The sequence below is a fragment of the Myotis brandtii genome, unplaced genomic scaffold (genome assembly GCF_000412655.1).
Source record: "Myotis brandtii unplaced genomic scaffold, ASM41265v1 scaffold1120, whole genome shotgun sequence".
In the NCBI taxonomy this organism is placed as follows: domain Eukaryota; kingdom Metazoa; phylum Chordata; class Mammalia; order Chiroptera; family Vespertilionidae; genus Myotis; species Myotis brandtii.
Genome location: NW_005353839.1, coordinates 709,360 through 732,232, shown reverse-complemented (window position 1 = coordinate 732,232; position 22,873 = coordinate 709,360). Strand labels below are relative to the sequence as shown.

Sequence of the window (22,873 nt, the reverse complement as noted above, 5' to 3'; positions counted from 1 at the left end):
TGCAAGATGCTGGTAAGCCAAAGATGAAAACAACATCATCCTTGCTCTCCAAGAACTCGCAGTCTAGTGAGAGAGATGTGTTCGGTAAACAATTACAATACATCCTAATATTTGTAATTCTTAGGAAAGGCAGAGAGGAAAGAGTAATAAGTTCACAGTTCCTTGAAGATGGTGCCAGAGGAAAGTGGGCCTCTGCTGGTCTCCATCACCAAACCAATTCTGTGAAGGTGTCTAATTTTGAAATCCCTCCTCACCCTCATGAATAACATCAGCAAGAACAACTACTCTGTTGAGATCCTTGCAGGCCAATCCCCCTTAACACACACCCTTAATCTCTCCATTTTTTTTGTCCTAGCCCCAAGTCAATATTGATACTGAGATATTCATCTAGCTCAGAAAATAACAGAAACTGCCCATTCTTCTACCCTTCAAGATGTTCTCTAAGCACCAAGCCCATTTCACTATGTATTAGTTACTAGTATCATCACCACCATCATCATTTATTTGTATGATCTGGGGAACTGTGGGCTGGGCTGGTGTCTGGGGTAGTATTAGGAAGAACACAGGCAGGACAGAAAAAGTAGAAGAAATAAGCAATGGTGGAGGAGAAGCAACAATCCATTTCCCCAAGGACTGGGAGAAATGCCAGATTGGAAGTGGCAAAATTTCCTTGACTGAGTGAGTAGGAGGATTAAGAGTGTGTGTTGGTGGCTTTGTCTGCACAAGCTTAAATTTGGGATTACTATATGTCCAATAGTAGGAAGTGGGACAGGCTCTGAAATAGAAGACAGCTCACTTAATTTAAGGCGTCTGGCACCCCTGCCCCAAAACTAACTTGTGCTTTTCCAGCAGAGAAAAATGTTTATAAAAACATTTTATTGATTTGAGAGAGAGAATTTTTTAATCACATGAACCCTTTGACCCTGAAGCTGATGACCAGATCTTCTTGAATGAGAGAGTGTTCTCTGCAGAGTTTGGTCCTTCTTAGAGAACAGAGAGGCTCATCACATTCTCCTCTCTGAGAAGTCTGAGCCATTGCATTTTATCATTCTTCACTACTCTATCTTCTCCATGGTCTTATGCCTTGAGAACCAATTACTTGGGTCCAGTCATATATCCACCCAAGTAGGCACTAAATTAGAGATTATAATGAATGAAAATCCCAGAATGTTCAGAGACAACCAGGAGCCCATTTTACCAGCCCCCACTCACTTGACACTTTTGCCTGAGTGACTGTTCAGCCAGACCTGCATGTCATCCGCTCCCCCAATATCTTTAGCTACTTTGGTGCAAAAGGGAAGCTCTATAATTCTGAAGTTTGAAGAATTCTTATGTAGAGCCCCAGTAAAGTCCCATTCAGTACTCAGTAGTAGTAAATTAAGAAACAATCACGCCCTAACTGGTTTGGCTCAGTGGATGGAGCGTCAGCACTCAGACTGAAGGGTCCCAAGTTTGATTCCAGTCAAGGGCATGTACCTTGTTTGCAGGCTTGATCCCCAGTAGGGGGCATGCAGAAGGCAGCCGACCGATATTTCTCTCTGGATGTTTCTAACTCTCCCTCTCCCTCTCTGTAAAAATCAATTAAAAATATATATTTTTTAAAAATCACCACAATGCCTGCATCTATATATTTTAAAGTTTATACATTAGTATGCCTTCTCATTTGGTCCTCAAACTCTCAAAAAGATGGAAAACCTCTATAAGAGATTTTTAGAAACTCTTAGAGAACAGAGGAGGTGGTGGAAAGCTGTGGATGAGTGAACATTTTAATTTTCATAAGAAAAATGGGGGGTTGGGGGAGGCTGGCCAGTGTGGCTCATTGGTTGAGCATTGACCCGTAAACCAGGTCATGGTTCAATTCCCGGTCAGGGCACATGCCCAGATTGCAGGCTTGATCCCCCAGTAGGAGGTGTGCAGGAGGCAGCCAATCAATGATTCTCATCATTGATGTTTCTATCCCTTTCCCTCCCTCTCTGAAAACAAAACAAACAAAAAATGTATTTTAAAAGAAAAATGAGGTACATTTCACAAACTACAGACAAACAGGCGAGATATTGATCCTAGACAAGATTCTAGATGGAGCATTAAGATTGTGATACTTGGGTAGGGAAAGGCAGTTATCAGTAGGACCCACCATGGGTTACTAAGAACAAGTTACATCAAACTAACAATTTCCTTCTATAGCAAGGTCACCAAATTGGCAAATTAGATAAATGCAATAGATAAAGCATATCTAAGCAAGATTTTTTACAAGATCTCTCATGTCCTTGGGGATATGACAGAGAAAAATGAACAGCATGCTAGTAGGTGAGTTAAAAATAAAAAATCAAATGGTACTGGTGAGTGCATTATGGTAGCCTGGAATCAGTTTTCTAGTGATGTACCAGAAAACTTTATCTTTGGACTTGCCCTTTTACACATGGCCATCAATTACGTAGATGACACAAAGCTGGGACAGATCTCAAATGCAAAGTCGGGGGCAGAATAAGGATCCAAAAGAAGACAGATGAGTGAGCCAAATGTAACAAAAAGGATAAATGTTGGGTTACATATTTGTGTCCAAAATTACCTGAGCAAGTTCTGGACTGGAAAGCAGAACCATGGAAATAAATTTTGGCAGAAAATAATCATGTATGAACTACCTATGTGTTTTGGTTGCCAGAAAAGCAATGCAATCTTAGGCTACTCTCATTGAATTAAAGTATCTAGAATAAGGAAGTAGATGATTCTGCTCTGCTCTGTTTATCCCACACCTGCACTATCGAGTATCAGGGAACAATCAGGATAGGAAAGGATTCAGAACGGATCATATAAGAAATGGTTGAAGGAAGTGGAAGTTTAATCAGGAAAATAAATTATCTGAGGGATATGATGACTGTGTGCAAATATTTTGTTTGAACAGTTACTTGAATGGATTTGGACTTTTCTTTGAGCTCCAAGAGAAACAACAGAAGCAGTGAGTTCAAACCACAGGGGGAAGGATTTTATATTGATATGACAAAGAACACTGTAACAATCAGTGCATCCAAATATGGAAAGAGCTTCTCAAAAGGTAGTGATTGCACTATTCCTGGAGGTGTTCGAGGATATGTTAGCTGAGTGCTTTAGAGGAGATGAAAGCTTTGGTTGGGAGATTGAAAGATTGTCCTTAAGCTTCCACTCACGGAGAATCAGAATGCCTGCCCATCTCTACCCAGACACTTCCTATGGTGACATTTGGGGATTCTTGATCAAAGTCCAGCTTTATTTGTGCTGAGCAGAGATTCTACGTATCTGGGGAAATGGAAGCTCCTGGAACTCAAGGAAAGCCTTGCTTATTACCAAAATAATGGTCTCTGATTACAGAGCACTTTACGATTTATAAAATATGTAATTTGATCCACCCCCCACCATGAGGTAATGGGAAAGGCCTCATTAGAAACTAAGGCTCAGAGAGGTTTGCCCCAAGTAGGTTAATGGTAGAGTTGATCTTCTGGCTCCTGGTCCAGAACTTTGTCATAGCAACTGCTTCTGTGTTCCCCAGGTTCACTCTTATGGGTCTGTGTTTTCAGGAGGTGCCTCTGTGGTACCCTGTATGGATGATCACAGCTGAGATAGAGAAGACAGGGCCTGGAGCTTCTAGAGGCTAGTGTCACGGCCACTGACTTGTGGGCACTGGAGATGTAGGCTACTGGCTAAAACTGTTGTGATTGCCACCTCCAGCTTTGTGCCTGCTGTTGCCAGCCTTTAGATCTGCCTCCAGCTGTTATCTGCAGCTGCCAGCTGTTGTGCTGCCAGCTGTTGTGCCACCACCCACAGCCAAGCATCTTTGTTCTCAGCAGTGAGAAGGGTCAGAAGCAGATAAATAATCAGCTACACTCCACTCCCAGCTAGCCAGACCCCTGGGAAGGGAGCAAGCCAGAGCTCCAGAAATGGTGGTTACTGTCCCACCTGAAACACCTATACTCTTTCCTCTAGAGCAGTGGTTCTCAACCTTCCTAATGCCGCGACCCTTTAATACAGTTCCTCATGTTGTGGTGACCCCCAATTTCATTGTTACAAATTGAACATAATTAAAGCATAGTGATTAATCACAAAAACAGTATGTAATTATATATGTGTTTTCCGATGGTCTTAGGCGACCCCTGTGAAAGGGTCGTTCGACCCCCACGACCCACAGGTTGAGAACCGCTGCTCTAGAGGGTGCTGTTTCCCCAAAAAACGGTCCCTGTCAGATGCCAAAGACAGATCTGAAGAATTCTGAAGACAAAGACAAAAACAGAGATTAATTCTTCCTCCTCTAAAAAATGAATGAATGCATCTTTCCCTGAAACAAAGGCCAGTCATGCCTACAGTGATATCTAGCATGTTCCCTCAGCAGATACCATCCCCACCTGTTGCTTCTCGCCTGTAGCTAACCCAGAGCTCACTTTCTTTACCTGAGAGCTTATGAGTCATTTATGCTCCAGCATGAATGGGTTTATCAACCTCTCCTGGGTACAGGACTGCTCTGGGGTAAGAGCACTGCTCTGATGCTTCGTGACAAAAGTGACCCAAGGCTCTCCACTGCTTTTAGGATAAGCTGCGAGCCTCTGAGCACAGCATCCATGGCCTTCTTGATTCCGTCTCTACTTTTCGGCTTTACCACTGTCCTACATGGACCCTGGACTCCAGCCCTGTAAAGAGCATCACTTTCATCCTTTCTGCCTCTGGACCTGCTTTCACATCGCCCCGTTTCATGCCTATCTGAGGACCTCCTATTCATCTTTCAAAACTCAAGTGTTAGTTGCCCCTTTGAAGTTTCCCCTGACCATCAAAAAAAGAGTTTGTCTTTCTCTCCTCACCTCCAGCCCAGCATGGATTTACTAAGCAGGGTCTTGTACACATTCCTATTTTAAAACATCATCATGGACCCAGCAGTTCCACTTCTGGGAATATATCCAAAGACACATGAAACACTAATTCAAAAGAATACTAGTATTTGCACCTCTATGTTCATTGCAGCATTACTTACGATAGCAAAGATTTGGAAGCAGCCCAAGTGTCCATAGGTGGATGAGTAGATTAAAAAAACTATGGCACATTTACACAATGGAATACTACTCAGCTGTAAAAAAGGAAATCTAACAGTTCGTGGAATCTCAGAGGGAAGGCGGGGGAGGGTGGGTGAGTGGGAAGTGATCAACCAAAGAACTTGTATGCATATATGTATAACCCATGGACACAGACGATAAGATGGTGAAGTCCTGGGTGGGGGCGGGCTAAAGGGGGTCAATGGGGGGAAAGGGACATATGTAATACTTCCAACAATAAAGCTTTTGTAAAAAAATGAAATATGGCCCTGGTCTATGTTGCTCAATGGTTAGAGCATTGGTCCATGCACCGAATAGTTGCAGGTTCAATTCCCGGTCAAGGGCAAGTGCCTGGGTTGCAAGTTCACTCCCCACCCCTCAGTCGCGCTTACGGGAGGCAACCAGTTGATGTGTCTTTCACATCAATGTCTCTCTTTCTCTCCCCCCTTCCCCCCCACTTCCCTCCTTTCCTTCCATTCTCTCTGAAAAGCAATGGGAAAATATCTTCAGGTGAGGAAAAAAAGAAGAAATACATTTGACCCTTGAACAAGGAGTTAAATTGCATATGTGAATGTTTTTCAGTAAATACTGTAAATGTAATTTCTTTTATGATATATTAACATTTTCTTTTCCCTAGCTTATTTTATTGTAAAAATACAGTATATAATACATATACAAAATATGTGTGAATCGGCTGTTTATGTTATCCGTAAGGCTTCCAGTCATAGTTCAAGGGTCAACTGTATATCCAGCTACACTGTTTATGGCATATCTATTTGGCACATCATGCATCTTCTACTACAAATAAGCATATTGATACAGGATTCATGTGTACGTTTTGATTAGCCTGATGTATGATTAGCACAATGTATGACACATAGTAGGTGCTCAAGTAGTATTTTATGAGTGAATGAATGAGCAGAAAGGGGCTCCCAAATGACTCCAGCTGTAGGGGCCAATCTAAGAGAATTGAGAATGGACTTCACCTCACAGTAGGGCAAGGGGGTGTGGAAGCTCTTGTCCTGGGGAGGACAAATCGAACTTCCCTCTAGTCCAGGGCTGCTCTCACTCTGGGCCTTCTCACTCCCCCTTTCTGTGTGTCTTCTCTTGATTTTTCTTACAATGTTTTCTCTTTTTCCTTATATTCACGGAAACCCAATAATTAATTATCAACGCTAATAGATATACAAATGAGCCAAATGTTCTCATCTGTAATGATGTTTCCTACCACACAGAAAGACCCATGCAGTTTCAGCTGTGTTTTCATAAACCTTTTTAGCACTGGTGCCAGATTTGAAACAAGACACTGGAGTATGGAGATGAGTTAGATATAGATTCTGACCTTGAGGACCTTCTAAACTAATAAGGGAGGCAACCATGAAAGAGGCATGAAGTGATAAGTGAAGTAGAAGAAATGCTAGGGAAGTTTGCAAACGGAAAGGCGACATTTAGCTTAAGGGGGCAGGGCTGGGAAGGAAATTAACATGCCTTCATTGGACACCTATTTTGGGCTAGGCACTGGGCAAGGTTGTTGGTGATTTTTTTATGCTAATTCATATAATTCCCCACACAACCCATCATTTATACCAGGAAACATGGTAACTACCAGGAGTTGCGTTTTTCCTGCATATCTGACTGTCTCACGCAGGGAAGACTTTATAGAGAAAAGTGGCAATGGGACTGGGCCTGAAGGAGAAGCAAGATTTGGACCCTTGGAGATTGGGGCTTAGGGGTCAAAGAGAAGGCCCTTCCAGGGAAGGGAGCAGTGTGAGCAAAGGGGATAACGGAGAAAATCCAGGGCCAGCCAGGGGGCATGAGAGAGAAGGCGGGAAATGCCATTTACTGATGTCTGCTGTAGACCAGCACTTCATATTTTATTGCTGCAACAACTGTAGAACAGTTTTTCTCCGTGATTACTGATGACACCGAGGTTCAGAGAGCCCAAGTGACACAACTTAGAAGTAGCAGGGCTGAGATCCGTACCCGGTTCTGGCTGTGTTCCAAAGTCCTTTACTACGCCTTCAGGTGAATCCTATGCTGAATTAGCCTTCACTGAGAGATCCGTACCCGGTTCTGGCTGTGTTCCAAAGTCCTTCAGGTGAATCCTATGGTGAACTTGCCTTCACTGACCAAATCCAACACTCAACAACCAGAGATGACACCCAGCGCTCAGGGAGGGGAGCAGGAGCCAGCCCGGTGCGAAAGCTCAGCGGCAATGACGCCAGGCTGTCTGATGGTTGTGGTGAGGCTCTTGGCCATTGCTTTATCCCGAGTTCCTTCTCCTGGGTTTGCATGGCATGTCTTTATCCTCCCTAGTTCCCTCCTTTGGGCTCAGCTCCCAGCTCCCTTCCCACATCGCCTGTCATCTGTGCTGCCCAGCTTGGCCCCTCTGATAGTTCATGCTGTTACTGAAGTGTTTCCCCCTTCTGTCTTCCTTTGCAGCTTCCTCTTTGTCTTTTCGTTCCCTACTACACATTGGTCTGGACTGTCCCTTCTTATAGTTTTCTCAGTCTCCTGTGTTGCATCCTGGAGAGCTGATTTTTGAAGATGGTGATATGGAGGAATAGTATGCTATCCATCTAATCACAACTCTGACCTTCAAATTCTGTACCAAGCTGTGTCTCCATCCGTGTGTCTACATCATCAACAGAGGCATTCTAAGCCCTGCAGCCTCCTATTCTCCCTAATTCTTCCCTCTAGCAAACAGCCTCTCAGTTTATGGTAGGAACTTGGAAATAGAGCCAGATAGGCAGTTTTCACTATAACTATTAACTAATTCAACCATTGTAGGCTGAAAGTATTTCTGACCCAATCACTGTGAAGTATAGATAATGAATAGGTGGATAGAAACAGGGATGTCCCAGCTCACCCTCTGTGCCAGTGTCTGCCCGTCCTGCTCAAATGCTATGTGTTGGAGAGCCCTGTGTACAAACAGAGGAGTCTGAAGCGCTATCAGCCTCAGAAGCCGAGGCCAGGCTGGTCTCTGAGCCCACCCTCATCTTAGACAGCTGAGCAAGGTACATGCCCAGCATAACATTCGAGATGGAGTGAGAGAATCAGGCACAAGCATGTTTGAGGACCCTGCCAGGAACTAAGAGGCAGCATTGCTGGGTGGAGAGTGGGCTGGACTAAGAAGCAAGAGTCAGGAGCCAATCTCAACTCTGCCAGGGTCTAGCAGTGACCCTGGGCAAGTCTCTGAACCTCACAGGCCTTTGTTTCCTTACTTGTGGGTTAAGGGTATTGGGTTAGTTTCACATGCCTCAAACTAGTGTGCCGGGACGTACTCAAAGCAGCAGGATTCAATTTCATGTGTTCCAGAAATGTCAATTTTACTCAAAGATTTTGAAGTAATGCCCTAACCGGTTTGGCTCAGTGGATAGAGCATCGGCCTGCGGACTGAAGGGTCCCAGGTTCAATTCCGGTCAAGGGCATGTACCTTGGTTGCGGGCACATCCGCAGTAGGAGGTGTACAGGAGGCAGCTGATCGATGTTTCTCTCTCATCGATGTTTCTAACTCTCTATCCCTCTCCCTTCCTCTCTAAAAAATCAATAAAATATATTTTAAAAAAAGATTTTGAAGTAAAATCTTATTTTAATATTAAATGATATATGATGGAGTAAAATAAAAAATTGCATAATTTATAAGGCAAAACAGATTCTAAAGATGTCCAGTTTATGGCGCACCTCTGTATCCTTTGGGTGTAATTCCCTCTCCTCTGCCTTTCAGAACGAATTGCTGGGTCAGTTTGGGAGACACTGTTCAAGGATTATCAAGGTCACTTCCTGCTTTAAAACTCTATGCCCAGCCGGGCCGGTGTTGCTCAGTGGTTGAGTTTCGACCCATGAACCAGAAGATCACGATTTGATTCCCAGTCAGGCCACATGCCTGGGTTGTGGGCTCAATCCCCAGAGGGAGGTGTGTAGGAGGCAGCCGATCAATGATTCTCGTCACTGATGTTTCTATCTCTCTCCCTTTCCCTTCCTCTCTCTGAAATCAATAAAAACTTATTTTTTAAAGATGAAGAATAAAACTCTCTGCCCAGCCTGGGTCCCTTCCTCTGTACTTTGGTCCCATCCTTCCCACTGGCCTCAGTGGAGAGAGGAAACAGCTACTCAGCCTCCTCACCACCCATGTAGCTCTTTTTTAGATATGGAGCCCAACTTGAATAGCAACCTTAGAAGCCTCCAGAAGGAGGTCAGCTTGCATTGCAGACTGAAAAGAAGCATTTCTGGGGTTTCAGGTGTTCTCAGTGAGAGAGAGGGAGGAAGAAATGAGAACGAGGGGTCTAAGAGGAAGGCAGTAAGAAAAGCTCTGCAGGATTATGTAAGCCCTCAAGGTTGGAAGATGAATGGAGTTGGGTTTGGGGTTCTTTCCAAACTTGATGTCTTTCTTCATTAATCTCCCTCCTGTCCTGCCCTGAAGAGAAATAAACAAGTAGAAATAAGGCCAGATGCACACACATCTTGAGGTGGGGAAACAGAGGGCAGTGTGTGTGTCCGGGGCCTGCCTTGCCAGCTGAGTCACTGTTGCCTCTGCCCCCCACCCTCAGGTCTCCATCCCCTTCCCTCCCATCCTGTAGCCTCGGCCTGACACCAAGGCCCTGGCCCAGGGAAGAATAGGCTTTTCTTCCCTTGTGTCAACGTTTGGAAAGTTCTCATAGTCTGATCAAAAGAGAGGATAAAAGCCTTCAGAGCATTTCCTGGGAGCCGTGACCTCCATCTGGCCCTTCTGATCCCCCTGCGTGTTTTCCAGCCATGCGAGGGAGGGACACAGCGATGGGGCCATGTCAGATGTTCTCCTCTGTCCAGAAACCACGCCTGCCTGTCTGTGGGCTGACCAGGACCACTGCCCCTTCCTCTGCCCCAATCCCAGGCAGTGCCTTCAGAGAATTGCCCAGAGGGGCATCTCAGGAACCCCCCTGTCCCCAGCAGAGAGAGAGGATGACTTCCTGGCACATGAGTACTGCCTCTTTGATGCATCTGCCCACTCCCTCCACCCCACCCCAAGTCATCACTGGGCCACGGTGTCTGCTCCTACCCGCTGTCTGGGGCAGCGGGCTGCACATCCTGGTCCTGTGTGAGGAGCTTGGCACCGGGCAGAGTTCAGCTTAGGACAAAGGATGCACCACGGCCTCCCTAGCCCCAGCTCTGGCGATTCTGAGAGCCTTCTGGCCTGGCCCCATCTGGGTTCTCACCTCAGAAGAACATCTGCCCGATGTTAACCCATCCCTCCTTCCCTCCACTGAAAAGCTAGAAAAGTCCGTATCAGTGCTATGATATCGCTGGAAGCAATGACATGAATAGTAACAACCTCTATTGTCATTGTTATTCTATTGTTATCAGTAAGACAGGAGACACTGAAGAGGTTCCCAAGGACACGGGGAGACCTCGGAGGGTCTGGGCTGAGTTAGGTGGAAACAAGGCGATGACCCAGATGTCTATTCAGGATCTCTTGTTCGTGTGCCAGCCTTCCCTGGCCCTCTAATCACGCGTCATCTGGCCTCAGCTCCTGAGACTCTCCACAGAGGGAATCTATATCCAACTGATCCCCAAAGATACTGATGGAGGGGCTCATACCAGTTTAGAGATTAGAAGTATTCTTCCGGACAGAGTCCCCTGGAGAGAGTTCACCCCCGCCCAGCTATTACAGCATAGGAGGCTGATAAGATTACAGATGAGGGCAGGGGTAGCCAGGCGATGAGGGGAACGCCTACAAACTTGAAGCTTCATCAGGTACCTGCCCCTCTCTGCTCAGCTCTGAAGATTTACCTCCCTACCACCAGGGGGCAGGGCTCCCCAGCCCCACAGGGCAGGCCTTGGCTCTGTAGCTGGCCTTCTCTCATAGACTCCCCCACCCCAGCCTACTCCTTTTACTTTTAGGTTGAACCACATGAAATTGCCAATTTAAAAACTTGTATCCCACATCAGCAATATCAGATGGTTCGATCTGCTAATATTTAATAACAGTAAAAATAGGAGTACCAGCCACTTGTAGACCATGAAGCTCTGCAGTCTACAAAACACATCGGAAATAATTCCACTTGATGCACACAGCCAGGTCGGGTGGCAGTTGAACAGCACAGAGCTCTCTCCAAGGTCACAGCTGACCTTCCAGTCATTAAATCCAAGGTTGTTTTCTCAGTCCTTGGTCCCAGCAGGCTCTTTACAGCATTTGAAACTGATGACCAACCCGTCTGTTCTTGACACTTTTATTTGGTTCATCCTGCGATGTGGGGGATCCACTGATTTTGTAGAACTTGAATGGATGTTACGAAGCCCTGCCACTTCTAGGCTGCGTGATTTGGGGCAAATCACTGAGTTTCCATTTCCTTTGTTTGTAAAAAGGACCTAATAATACTTTCTTCACAACGGTATTGGGAGAATGCGTGGAGAGCATATATGTAAGAGCTTTGTGAAGCACTAAATATGAGGAGAGTGTCAGTGGTACTCTCTGACCTTGTCCTCCCGGTTCCCTCTCTATTACTTTTTAATTTAAATATGTTTTTATTGACATTTTAGAAAAAGAGGAAGGGAGAGAGAGAAAGAGAGAAACATTGATGTTTCTCCATCGGCTGTCTCCCGCATGCAGAGCCCACAACCTGGGCATGTGCCCTGAATGGGAATCAAACCAGTGACCTTTAGCTGCACAGGACAACGTTCAACCAACTGAGCCACAGCCACACTGGCCAGAGCCCCTCTCTATTACTTTTGCTCAATCTCTCTTGCTGTGGTCTTTCCTCTGACCCTTACCTGTTGGTATTTCTCAGGGATCTACCCTTGGCTCTCATCTCTAACCACTCTACTCTCCCTTCCTCAGCTGTTTCAGCCCCGCCTGTGGATTCCACCTCACCTCTGCCTGTCTGTCCAAGTACTGACAGGCTCCCTCTATGTGAGTCATTCCAGCTTTCATGTGTTCAGACTCATGTCCTCTCTCCTCAAATACCTTCTGCTTCCCTTCTTGTTCACAGCATCACCATCCGTTTAGTTCCCTGGCTTTCTGTCTTGCCCCTCATCGAGTTGGTCACTAGGTCGTGTCAATTCTGCCTCTAAGGGCTCCTCTCCACCTCCTTGGAGGCTTCCCTCATCCAGCCTCATCTTCTCTGTCACCCGAAATGTTGCGATGATCTGCTCTTCCTGCCCGGGCCTCACTTTCCTCACCTCCACCCACCTCAGCTGCCATAGGGCCTTCCCACTGCTCTTGCTTTAAATCCTTTCATGAGTCCCACCGCTTTTGTAATGAAACCCAGACTCTTGGCATAGACCCCTCCACCCTCTGATTCCAGCCTAATTTTCATGGCCTCTCCTTTGATACTTCCATTTGTTCTTCCAACATGGCTACACTCCACTTGCGTGTCCCAGGGCTTCGCTTATGCAGTTCCCTTTGCCCAGAATGCCCTCCACAAGGACTTACTCTTCCTCTATGTTGCTAGGACATTTTGCCACATCATCGAGATAGCACCTTTGTCCTTCTCGAAAGATTGTGAGCTCTTTGAGGGCAGAGACTACATCTTAGTTTTCTTTTTAAGCTGGTACCTTTTCATTTAGCTTGATTGATTAGTATTTAAAAAGGACTTGGGCCCAGTCGCTGTGGCTCAGTGGTTGAGTGTCGTGTCCACCCATGAACCGAGAGGTCCCTGGTTCGATTCCGGGCCAGGGCACATGCAGGGGTTGCGGGCTTGATCCCCAGTAGGAGCCAGGCAGGAGGCAGCCAGTCAATGTCTCTCTCTCATCGACGTTTCTATCTCTCTATCCCTCCCCCTTCCGCTTTCTCTAAAATCAATAAAAACATATTTTTTAGAAAGAAAAGACTTGGATTTGAAACCCCTGCTCTAATTATGGGCTAGGAATGTCTAACAGACAGCATGTGGGCCACCACTCACCCTGTCCCTTGCCCTTTACAGATATCACTAGTTCATCACAGCACTTGATTTCTCACTGAGCCTCAGAATCTTTCTCAACGTGGTGATACCGAGAGCCATTTTCAATCAAATGGAGTTGGCCTAACAGATGAAACCTATTTGTTATCCTGGCATGTCTGGGTCACAGCCAAAGGTCCCTATCTATTTTTCTTTCCCACTATTTGCCATCCTGGTCTGTGTCATTTACTAGCTATGGGAACTTCAGTCAATCTCTTAATCTCTCCAGGGTTCAGTTTCTTCACCTAAGGAGGCAATAAAACCTCCCATTGTGTGGTCAGGGTTACAGGAGAGAAAGTATGTGAAATCTGCAAGGCCCTTAGACAAATATATGATATTACTATTATCCTACTTTGCAGATGAAGGATAGTATCTACTAAATTAGAGAAACAAGGGCTTGGACAGGTAAAGTGACCTGCTGACAGTCATTTAACAGCTGAGCCAGAACCTCTGTCTCAAGTTTCGTGGATTTTGTCACGTTGCTTTTCCACACCCTAGTGGGATTGATGATGCCTTATTTCTCCTTTCTCTAGGGGAACAGTGATTTGTGGGGTAGCGTTTACCATAGCCCCAGAATTGGAGGAAGCTTCCAACCCCCTGTGCTTCATTCCACCTCCCTATAATTCCAAGAGGAGGCCCCCTTCAAAACTCTCCCCCGCTGCTGAGAGGGGGGTGAACAGTGAGGGGAGCTGCCTGGAGCTAAGTTCCTCGGCCACTGCCCTTTGGCCCCTTGCCCTCCTTCTTGTCCCCAGCCTCGGTGGCTCCAGGCAGCTGGCAGGCTTCTCAAAGCCCTGTATGGCCAGGCCTCTGGAGATAAGGTTTTTGGGGTGGAGGCCAGTGAGCCACTGAGCTGTCACCAGATATGCTACCAGAGTCTGAGAAACCAGAGAGGGGCCAAGCTGATGGGACCTGCTCCTTAGGGTCCTGGGACTAGTGGGGTTCCTTACCTGCGAGAAGAGAGGCAGGCAGACTAGATCCCAGCTCAACACCTCTTCTCTATACACTTTCTTCTCTGTGATCCTATAGGTTGCACTGGCTAGGGGTGAGGGAGGCCTTGGGCCTTTGGAGGGGGTCCAAGACAGAGTGTAGAGGGGAGGCAGGAGAGTCACTCCCCCTCCCCCCGCCCGTGTGGAAGGACCCTCAGGAGCAGCTCCCATAGGAGTAATTTCATCTTCCCACTCCTTCCAGGAAGAACCCTGCCCATCTTCCCAAATAGAATCTTTTCTGAACTGGTTCTTAACCTCTGTTTTGTTCATCTTTGTATCCTCCTCGGTGCTATATATATATATATATATTTTTTTTTTTTCCTTAAAAGAATCTATAGGGTTGGTCTACATTCCTTTTTCCTCCCTCAGGCCCCTTTTTGGTGTGTAACATGCTTCCTCCCTGGGAAGTTTTCCTTCCAAGCTTCCTATTGAAGTGTCAACCTCGCAACAGTTGAGGGCACCAATTTGGTCTCCCCAGCAGCCTTTACTCCAAGCTGAAGAGCCATCTTTTCCCTAGTGTCCCTCAGTCCTCACTCCACACTGCCCTCTCCCAACTCTCTGTAATGAGGGGTCCAGATGGGGAAACCAAGGCACGATACTTAACAGTAGGGCCTCAATGCCAGAAATCCAGAGTCTTCTGTGGGAGATAAGTTCCTCTTTCATAGTGTCAGAGAGACAGAAAACTTCAGGCAGGGGCCAAAAACTGTTCCAGAGTAGGACGACTTTGGATTGAGCTTCTCCCTGGACCATTGAGGTCCTTCTGAGGAGCCCAGTGGTTCTTTGTGCCCAGTGACCAAGGACAAGAGGACTGAGACTTGGGAGAAAAGGAGATGAGGAGTAGGAAAAGGAAGATGGAGGGGAAGCAGAGGGGCACCAGCTCTGAAGCCCCTAGGGTTATAGGTGGGACAGAGGCCTTAATAACCTGACCTCGCTGGCCTTTCCAGTGCCCGTGTTCTCCATCCTCTACCCACCCCTCACAACACTGTCCTCCAGCCTCACTAAGCTGCTCTCAGCTCTCGACTGGGCTCTGCTTTCTCTTACCAACAACAGTTCTTGGCAAATGACAGGGCCTCGTCCATGGAGCTCTCTTCCTCTTCCCACCTTGCTTGGTTAATTTCTACACCCACTTTAGGCCTCACTTCCTTTGGGAAGCCCTTTCGGATGCCCAAACCCCCAGAAGGATGTGAGGCCCCTCCTCTGTGCTGCCACAGTGCCAGGGACTACCCTCCCCCCCTCGCAGGCCCTACAATGAGCTGGCCTTGTGCTGAGAGTTTGTGCACCACATCGTCCTATCCTCCCTAGGAGGTGGGTAGTGCCGTTCCCCTCATATTGTCGGTGTGGAAACCAGACTAAGAAACTATAGCTGACTGGCCCAGAAGGACCACTAGGAAGTTGAACCCGGGTCTACTTAAACGGAGGTCCATGCTTCTCACCTTGCCAGCGCACTGACATAGGACACCCATGCTGGGAGGCACCGGGGGTCATCCCATTCAACCCCTCATTTCACTGAAGAAGCAGCCCAGGTCTGAAACGCTGAGTAACTTGCCCATGACCACACAGCTAGCGAGTAGCACATGTGACTTTAATCAGGATCAGGGCAGTAACCTTGGCCTTCTTCCTCGTCCCAGTCTCCCTCTTCCTACAAGATCCTTTCTTGGCCCTGGGGTGCTGAAGGGCCAGGTGGTGGGAGCCAACCTTGGAACATTATCCATTGAACTCTTCCCCTGTCCAACCACAGCTACAGCCCAGGAGGTGTCCGATGTGCCCCACCCATCAGCAGGTATCAGGAATCCTCCCCACCCCGCTAGCATCTGGCCCAGAAACGCCATCAAGATCACGAAAAAATGGCAAGTAGCTGGCCCATAGAGAGGGGGCAGATTCAATGTTGCTCTCGGCTGGGAGTGTGGAAGTGGGCAGGGACGTCTTTGAAACACCTGGAAATCCCACAGTCTCCAGGGGCTCCGAGCGACCTTGGGACTCTCTCCCCCGCCCAGCCACCAGCCTTTGTTCAATAGGACACCTCTCTTTCTCATCAGGGGGTGTGAGTTCTCTTTCCATCCTTCCCCTTTGCCTAGTAATACCTGATTCCCTGGACCCGCTTCCTGTTATGTCAAAAGCTACCTGCTGTTGCCTAAGCAGTGTATTCTGATCTTTACCCTTCGTGGAGCTAGAGACCCACAGGGACCTTATACTTAGGGCGCATATTCAGGGAACGGAGCCACCTTCCCTGAGCCAACTTCCTTTCCTTCTCGGGGCTCCTGGTTCATGTATGGGGAACAACCTCTGACCCTCAGAGTATTCTAAGGGGGTCACCCTGGTAGGAATCTACCCCTTCCCCAACTTTCTACTTATTCCTTATCCAGTTTCCTTGTTTTAAGAGAAGGATGGGGTAGGGGTGGTGTGAAGACACTGACTAGATGCAGAATAGACTCAGAGGTGACCGTATCCCTGCCCTCCCTCTCTCAGTAGCCAGAGCTGCACGCCCCTGAGTGCAGCTGGGGAGGGTGAAGTTATATTTCCGGTGGACTCTCTCTCCGACAGGGGACATTGGAAGGGGCAGTTGGAGGCAGAAGAACCACACCAGGGTATGAGGGCGGGGGCGGCGTGTTCTGGATGAGGTGGCTTCAGCAAAGTCCTGCAGCCACAGAGGGAACATTCCAGGTGAGGAGCAGGGCTAAGGAATGGAAAGGCCCTGCCAGGGTGTGTGCCATTCTGATGTGAGGAAAACACCCTGGAGCTGCAGCTCAGTGTTCGATAGGATTAGCAGATAAGCAAACCAATATCAGCTTAGCTCTCCGCCTGGCGGCGTTTCTGCAGCTGTGGCCCATCCACCACCCCAGGTCCCCGCACAGCGTGGTGCAAGCAGCCTTCAAATCCTTGGGGTCCCGGTCGGCCCTCCACCTAACTCCCCTTCTAGGGCACCCGCTCTGGGCTTCCAGAAGGTGCCCCGACCAGAATGGTGGGAGAGGCATGGACACCCCCTACAGAACCTTATACAGACATAGGATGTTGGCAGGGAGGGTCAGAGCCAGGCATCATGAAGGCCATGTAGTCAATAGAGATCGCAGACTCTTCAACCCCAGCAAGGAGGCAGTGGGGCTTTCTCCCCAGCCATCCCGAGCCTGGAGAGGAGTGGGGTAGGGGGAGAGTCAGGAATGAAGAGATCTAGGTCACCCTGCCTAGGGGTCAAGGTGACCTTTTGAGGTTCTTTCTAGACCAGAATCCTAGTTAAGGTTCCTGTACCTGTTGTTTTCCCAACTCACCACCTCTCCATGCCCCCTACTCCTTCCCAAGAAAGGTGGGTAAAGATAGCTCAGTGAGAACTCCACAGGGGGTCATCTGAGTGAAGCCAAGAAGCAGATAATGACTCTCAAAAATCACTAAAAACCACCTAGAGGCAAGGAATTTCCATTCTCGTTCCAGGCTTTCCACCTGGACACATATGTCATCTCTCACAGGGGACATGACAACTGTCCCATCCACCTCCCAGGGCCATGAGGGCTAGGGCACCCGCTCTGGGCTTCCAGAAGGTGCCCCGACCAGAATGGTGGGAGAGGCATGGACACCCCCTACAGAACCTTATACAGACATAGGATGTTGGCAGGGAGGGTCAGAGCCAGGCATCATGAAGGCCATGTAGTCAATAGAGATCGCAGACTCTTCAACCCGAGCAAGAAGGCAGTGGGGCTTTCTCCCCAGCCATCCCGAGCCTGCAGAGGCGTGGGGTAGGGGGAGAGTCAGGAATGAAGAGATCTAGGTCACCCTGCCTAGGGACAGTGGAAGGGTCAAGGTGACCTTTTGAGGTTCTTTCTAGACCAGAATCCTAGTTAAGGTTCCTGTACCTGTTGTTCTCCCTACTCACCACCTCTCCATGCCCCCTACTCCTTCCCTAGAAAGGTGGGTAAAGATTGCTCAGTGAAACTCCACAGGGGTCATCTGAGTGAAGCCAAGAAGCAGATAATGACCCTCAAAAATCACTCAAAACCACCTAGAGGCAAGGAATTTTCATTCTCATTCCAGGCTTTCCACCTGGACACATCATGTCATCTCTCACAGGGGACATGACAACTGTCCCATCCACCTCCCAGGGCCATGAGGGGCTGTGACATATGCACATGCACTGGGCCGGTGCGAGGGTGGCCCCCCTGGGCCTGTGCTGTAGCAGCCAGGGTCCCGTCATGCCAGCAGAGCACCTCCTGCATGCTTGGCTCAGCTGGGGGTGGGGGACGGGGCCCTGCCCACCCACCTCCTCCATGGTCAGATGAGGGGCACTGTGCTCAGAGTTCAGCATAGGCCGAGTCTGTGGTTAACGAATAAGCAAGTGGGTTTGGGGCAGCCGGACATTCCCCGCCCCAGGGCCACATTCTTGAGGTCACAACAAGTGCAAACTTGTTATAACCTGTGTTGGAGCAGCAGGGGCCAGAGAGGGCATGAAGGGAGGGCGGAGAGGTGCTGAGCTGGCTGAGGCTGGTGGAGGGGGTGCAGGGGGAGAGGAGGGGTGGGGAGGTGTAGGGGCATCTGCGAGTGAATGGTGGCGGGCATGCAGATCTGTGGGCCTGGGGCAGCTGCTGTGTCTGGGCATTTCGCCCCCCCCCTCCGCCCCCCCTGCCCATGCCATGTGTGGGGCTGCATAGATGAGTGTGTGCCTGTGTGCCTCTGCATATATGAGTCCTGCGGTGGGTGGAGGGGGAGAGGTAGCAGCCAGGCCCAGCTGGGCACGACGAACCAAGGAGCAGGCAGGCTGTGTCCCTTCTCCTCCTCTCCGCTGGCTGCACAGAACCTGCGTTTCAACTCCATCCACAAGCTGCCCTTGCCCTGCCAGCTGGGCCTCTCCCCTCCAAGTGCCCATTTCCCCAGCCTGGGGGTGGGGGTGGGGACTTCCTACCCTTCCCCCCACCCAGCCCTGGGCCCACTCCCCCAGGCTCTCTGGGCCCTCCGGACACTGGGGCGTGTGGGGGGTGGTGTGGAGGGAGGCTCTGAAAGCAGGTGACTGTTCGGGGGAACTTGGGGACAGAGCCCCCATTGTGCCCGCCCCTGAGCCGCCTCAATGGAGCTCTCTGGCACAAAGGGGCTTTGACAATGGGCAGGACATTAGTATGCAGAGCCAGCCCCTCAGTCCTCTCCCTGTCCCACAGCCCAGGGCGGGAGGTAGGGGGCTGCTGGCCACGCCAGGGGAGGCAGGGGGTGGGGCAGGGCTGAGACTGAACTGATCTTAGCCCACAGGGGTTGGGGGGTTGGGGGGGCAGGCACTACCCAGGAGACAGGGCAGGGAGACTGGACCAGAGTCCCCAAACCTGCCACTCGCCAGAAAGGATTTTCCAAGTGGAAAAAGCTACGGGGACTGGTGGGATGGGGGAGGGCCGTGGGAGGCCCCTTGGTTCCAGGCAGGTCCCGGAGAGAAGCAGTGGGCATCTGAGGCCACCCACTTTCTGCCTCAATTTTACCCTTTATTCAAGGGAATTCTGTGGGCAGGAGAAGAACGGAGCAGCAGACAGCAAGACCTCAAACCTCAGCCCGCCACGTCTCAGAGTTGTCAGCTTGGGGGCTTCGGGTGGGAGCGGAGCCTCCAGAAAGTGTGTGCGTGGGGGCGGGGAGGGGGTCCTGGGCTTCTAAGGAAGGTGGGGTGCCTGCAGCCCAGCTTAAGGCCCAAGAGCCAGGACTAGCTCTTCCTCAGTGTATATCTGTCTGTCTCCCCATCTGCCTCAACCCCTTCCCCACCCCCCCACCCCCGCTGTGGGAGAGGCTCCTCTTCTGCCCGGGACTCCCGCCCCTCTGCACCCCAAGATCACCCCAGCCCCACCAGCTGTCTTTCCCCGGTGCAGTGCCTGCTCTGTGGTGCCTCAGCACTGAGGGCCAGGCCAGGGGAGCCTGGGAAAGAATGGGGTCTGGAGAGGGGACCGCTGAGAGCAGACGATGCCCTGGAGGGGCTGGGGGCACCATAGGAGAGGTAGTATTGCCCAGTCACAGACACCCTGTCCCTAGGGCCAGTGACCCCAGGAGAGAGGGCGAGGCCACTTCACAGAACTGTTCCCCACAAGGTGAACCAGCAAGATCTCTGGGCTAAGCTTGTCCGGCTCTCTCCTCTGTAGGTTGCTGGGATGTCAGGAAGTCCTCCTGCTCTCTGCCCTCAAGGCTCCCTGCTCTCTTCCCATGGGCCCTGACTGGCTCACCTGAATTGCTGGGGGAAAGGTAAGGTCTGCTTCTTTCCCCGTCTCAGGACCTGGGGTTCCCCCCTACTCCCTGGAAAAGTCTGGTGGAAGAGCACAGGGCTTGGAGTTAGAACTCGGGGTTCAGGGCCCAACAATCCTGGTGACTGTCCCTGGGACCTGGCACAGGTACGTTCCCTCTCTGGGCCAAGAAGCCCCATCTGGAATGTAGGAAAAAATCACCTCTGTAGCTCCCTGCTCTCTGGGCCAATGGGCAGGGGACTCAGGGGTAAGAGTTGAATAAGAACTAACATTATTCCGCACTATGCTAAGCCCTTTTCTAGTGTTCTGTCATTTAGTTCTCAGCAACTCTACAAAGCAGGCACTTTTTTAAAGCCCTAGTTCATAGATGAGGAAACGGAAGCACAGAGATGTTAATAATTTGCCCAAGGTCACACAGCGTGTGAGCGGTAAAATTGAGATTCAAGCTCAGGTAGGTAGTCTGCCTCCAGAACCCACATGACTAACTATGGCCCCATAATTCATCCCTAGTGGAAACGTTCAAAAGGCCATGGCAGCTGGGGGAGACCAGCCAGGTCGGCCAAGGTTCCTCTCGACTAGGAATTCTCAAAGTGTGGTCTGCAGCCCCTGGAACAGGGGTCCTCAAACTTTTTAAACAGGGGGCCAGTTCACTGTCCCTCAGACCGTTGGAGGGCCGGACTATAGTTTTAAAAAAAAACTATGAACAAATTCCTATGCACACAGCGGCGGAAAAAACACCCGGTGGGCCTGATAAATGTTTTCGGAGGGCCGCATGTGGCCCGCGGGCCGTAGTTTGAGGACCCCTGGTTAGGAGTTAACCTGGGACTACCCATCACACTTTTCCCCTGCCACACCCCTCACATAAGTCCACAAAAAGGAAAGAGCCAGAATCCCCAAGTCACTGCTTAACATGGACTGCTTGGGAGAGTTGACAAACTCTCAAGCAGACTTCATGTGAATAAAAAAATGAGCTCTTATCTTTTAAGCCACTGACATTTGGAAGTGGCTTAAATTAGAAAAATTAGCTCATCTTAATTAGTGCACTCTAACAAAAGAATGTATGGTGAAAGTCAAGAGGTGAGAGTGAGCTGTGGAGAAGGAACACTTTATAATAAGCTAGGGGTGAAAAGACAAGAAGGGTTTGGACAAATAGATGGAAAGAAGGAGGGAATGTCAGCTGGGAGGACAGAAGGAGAAAAGGCACAGAGATTGTAACATACTCAGTGTTTGCTGTGTATGTTGAGTGTCATGAAGCCCCACGTGAAGGTGCTTATTTACTATTAAACACGCAGAGAGTTATTCCATGATCTCCCTCAGGGCTGAGTTCTCCATCCTCAAACTTCTCCATTCAAAATTCTTACTTTGAATCCAGTCTGTCTTTTGTAACATAAGGTCTTCTTGTTCTTGGAATAAAAAAACACAGTTGCTCCCTATCACCCATAAAATATTGCTTCATTAACTTGAAGACTGTAATTAACTACATATCAGCCTTCTGGCTCCAGGCAAATATCCATAATTCCTTTAGTCTTTCCTCACAGTCTGCTTCTAACCTGTTAATCATTTTTCCTGCCCTCTTGCCATCATCAGTGGAAGGAAAAAAGCCCTTTAAGTAGAAGCTAATCACCCATTTCACTCTATTAGGCACTTTACTGATGCTCTCACATTAGACTATACCAGATACAGATACACACTCAAACATACACACGCATGCACACACATCCTGTGTTTATGAAAATTTTTAAAAGATAGATTAATTGTCTATGCAAGCAGGGAGAGAGATTATTTATTTCACAAATGATTTAACATGATCATTTTAAATAACAAACTCCCTTAGGTTCCTTTAAAACTGAGATTTAATGTGTCCCCCTCTAAAAATGCTTACAATTGTTTATTTTATGAAGGAGCTGGCTGCAAATGGAAGTCTGTTTGTACAAAGAGTTCCCTGCCTTCTGAAATAAATATTATGAAATATAGTTGTAGAAAAATAAACAAATGAAAATATGGGAAAAGGCCTCAATCTGCTAAGTGTGGTGGGGTATGTTTGGAGAAAGGGGGATGAAAGGTGTTGCTGGGGAAAGAGGAGTGATCTGGACTGAAGAAGGGGGTTTGCTCCTCTCATAAAAAGGAAGGTGAGTGAATAACTGAGGTGGAGGCCGGTGGGAAGGGAGAAGAGTACTCTATACAAACATATGGCCATCACCATGCATTGTTTAGTATAGTGTGTTAGTCAGTGCAAGCTAGTTTGTGCTGCAGTAACAAACTCCTGGCCTGCAGGAGTCTTGGCCCTACGTGGCAATTAGATCCAAGGGCTTTTAGCATCCAGGTATAGTGTACTTAAGAATCAATTGATAAGTGTATTACCACTCCAGTGACTCTTGAGTAGGTCTGTAGTGGGCCCAGGGATTAACAGTTTAACACAATTCCAGGTGACTCCCTGGCTGGTGCCCAAGGGAACAGAAGGATACACAGGAGCAAGAACCAACAAAGAAGCTTGTGGCTGTAGTACTTGAGGATGAAAAAAGGGCCTCATTGTACCTGGGAGGGCAGGGATGGTTCCAGCAGCAATGGTAGTAAAGGAAATAAGTCTTAGGAAGCAGACAGGGGGAAGCTTTTCTCGAAATGGCACACGAGGCAGTGGCTCACCTATAGACTACAAACTCCTAGAGCATCCTCCAGAAATTCTGTTTCTTTGTTATGGGGTGAGGCCACAACATTGGTAACAAAGAAACAGA

At 48.8% G+C, this 22,873-nt stretch overlaps 1 protein-coding gene across 2 annotated transcripts in view; it reads right to left on the bottom strand.

Annotated features, from left to right (window-relative positions):
- Positions 1-22,873, bottom strand: part of KCNJ10 (potassium channel, inwardly rectifying subfamily J, member 10) — a 38,047-nt gene that overhangs the window by 7,160 nt on the left and 8,014 nt on the right. The window contains exon 1 of one of the 2 annotated variants that reach the window (XM_005857773.2): positions 1,477-1,492. The exons of the other annotated variant lie outside the window; for it this stretch is intronic. The gene's annotated coding sequence lies outside the window, so the exon portion shown is untranslated. Of the gene's footprint in view, positions 1-1,476; positions 1,493-22,873 lie in introns of those variants that run through there. 2 annotated transcript variants of the gene reach the window in all.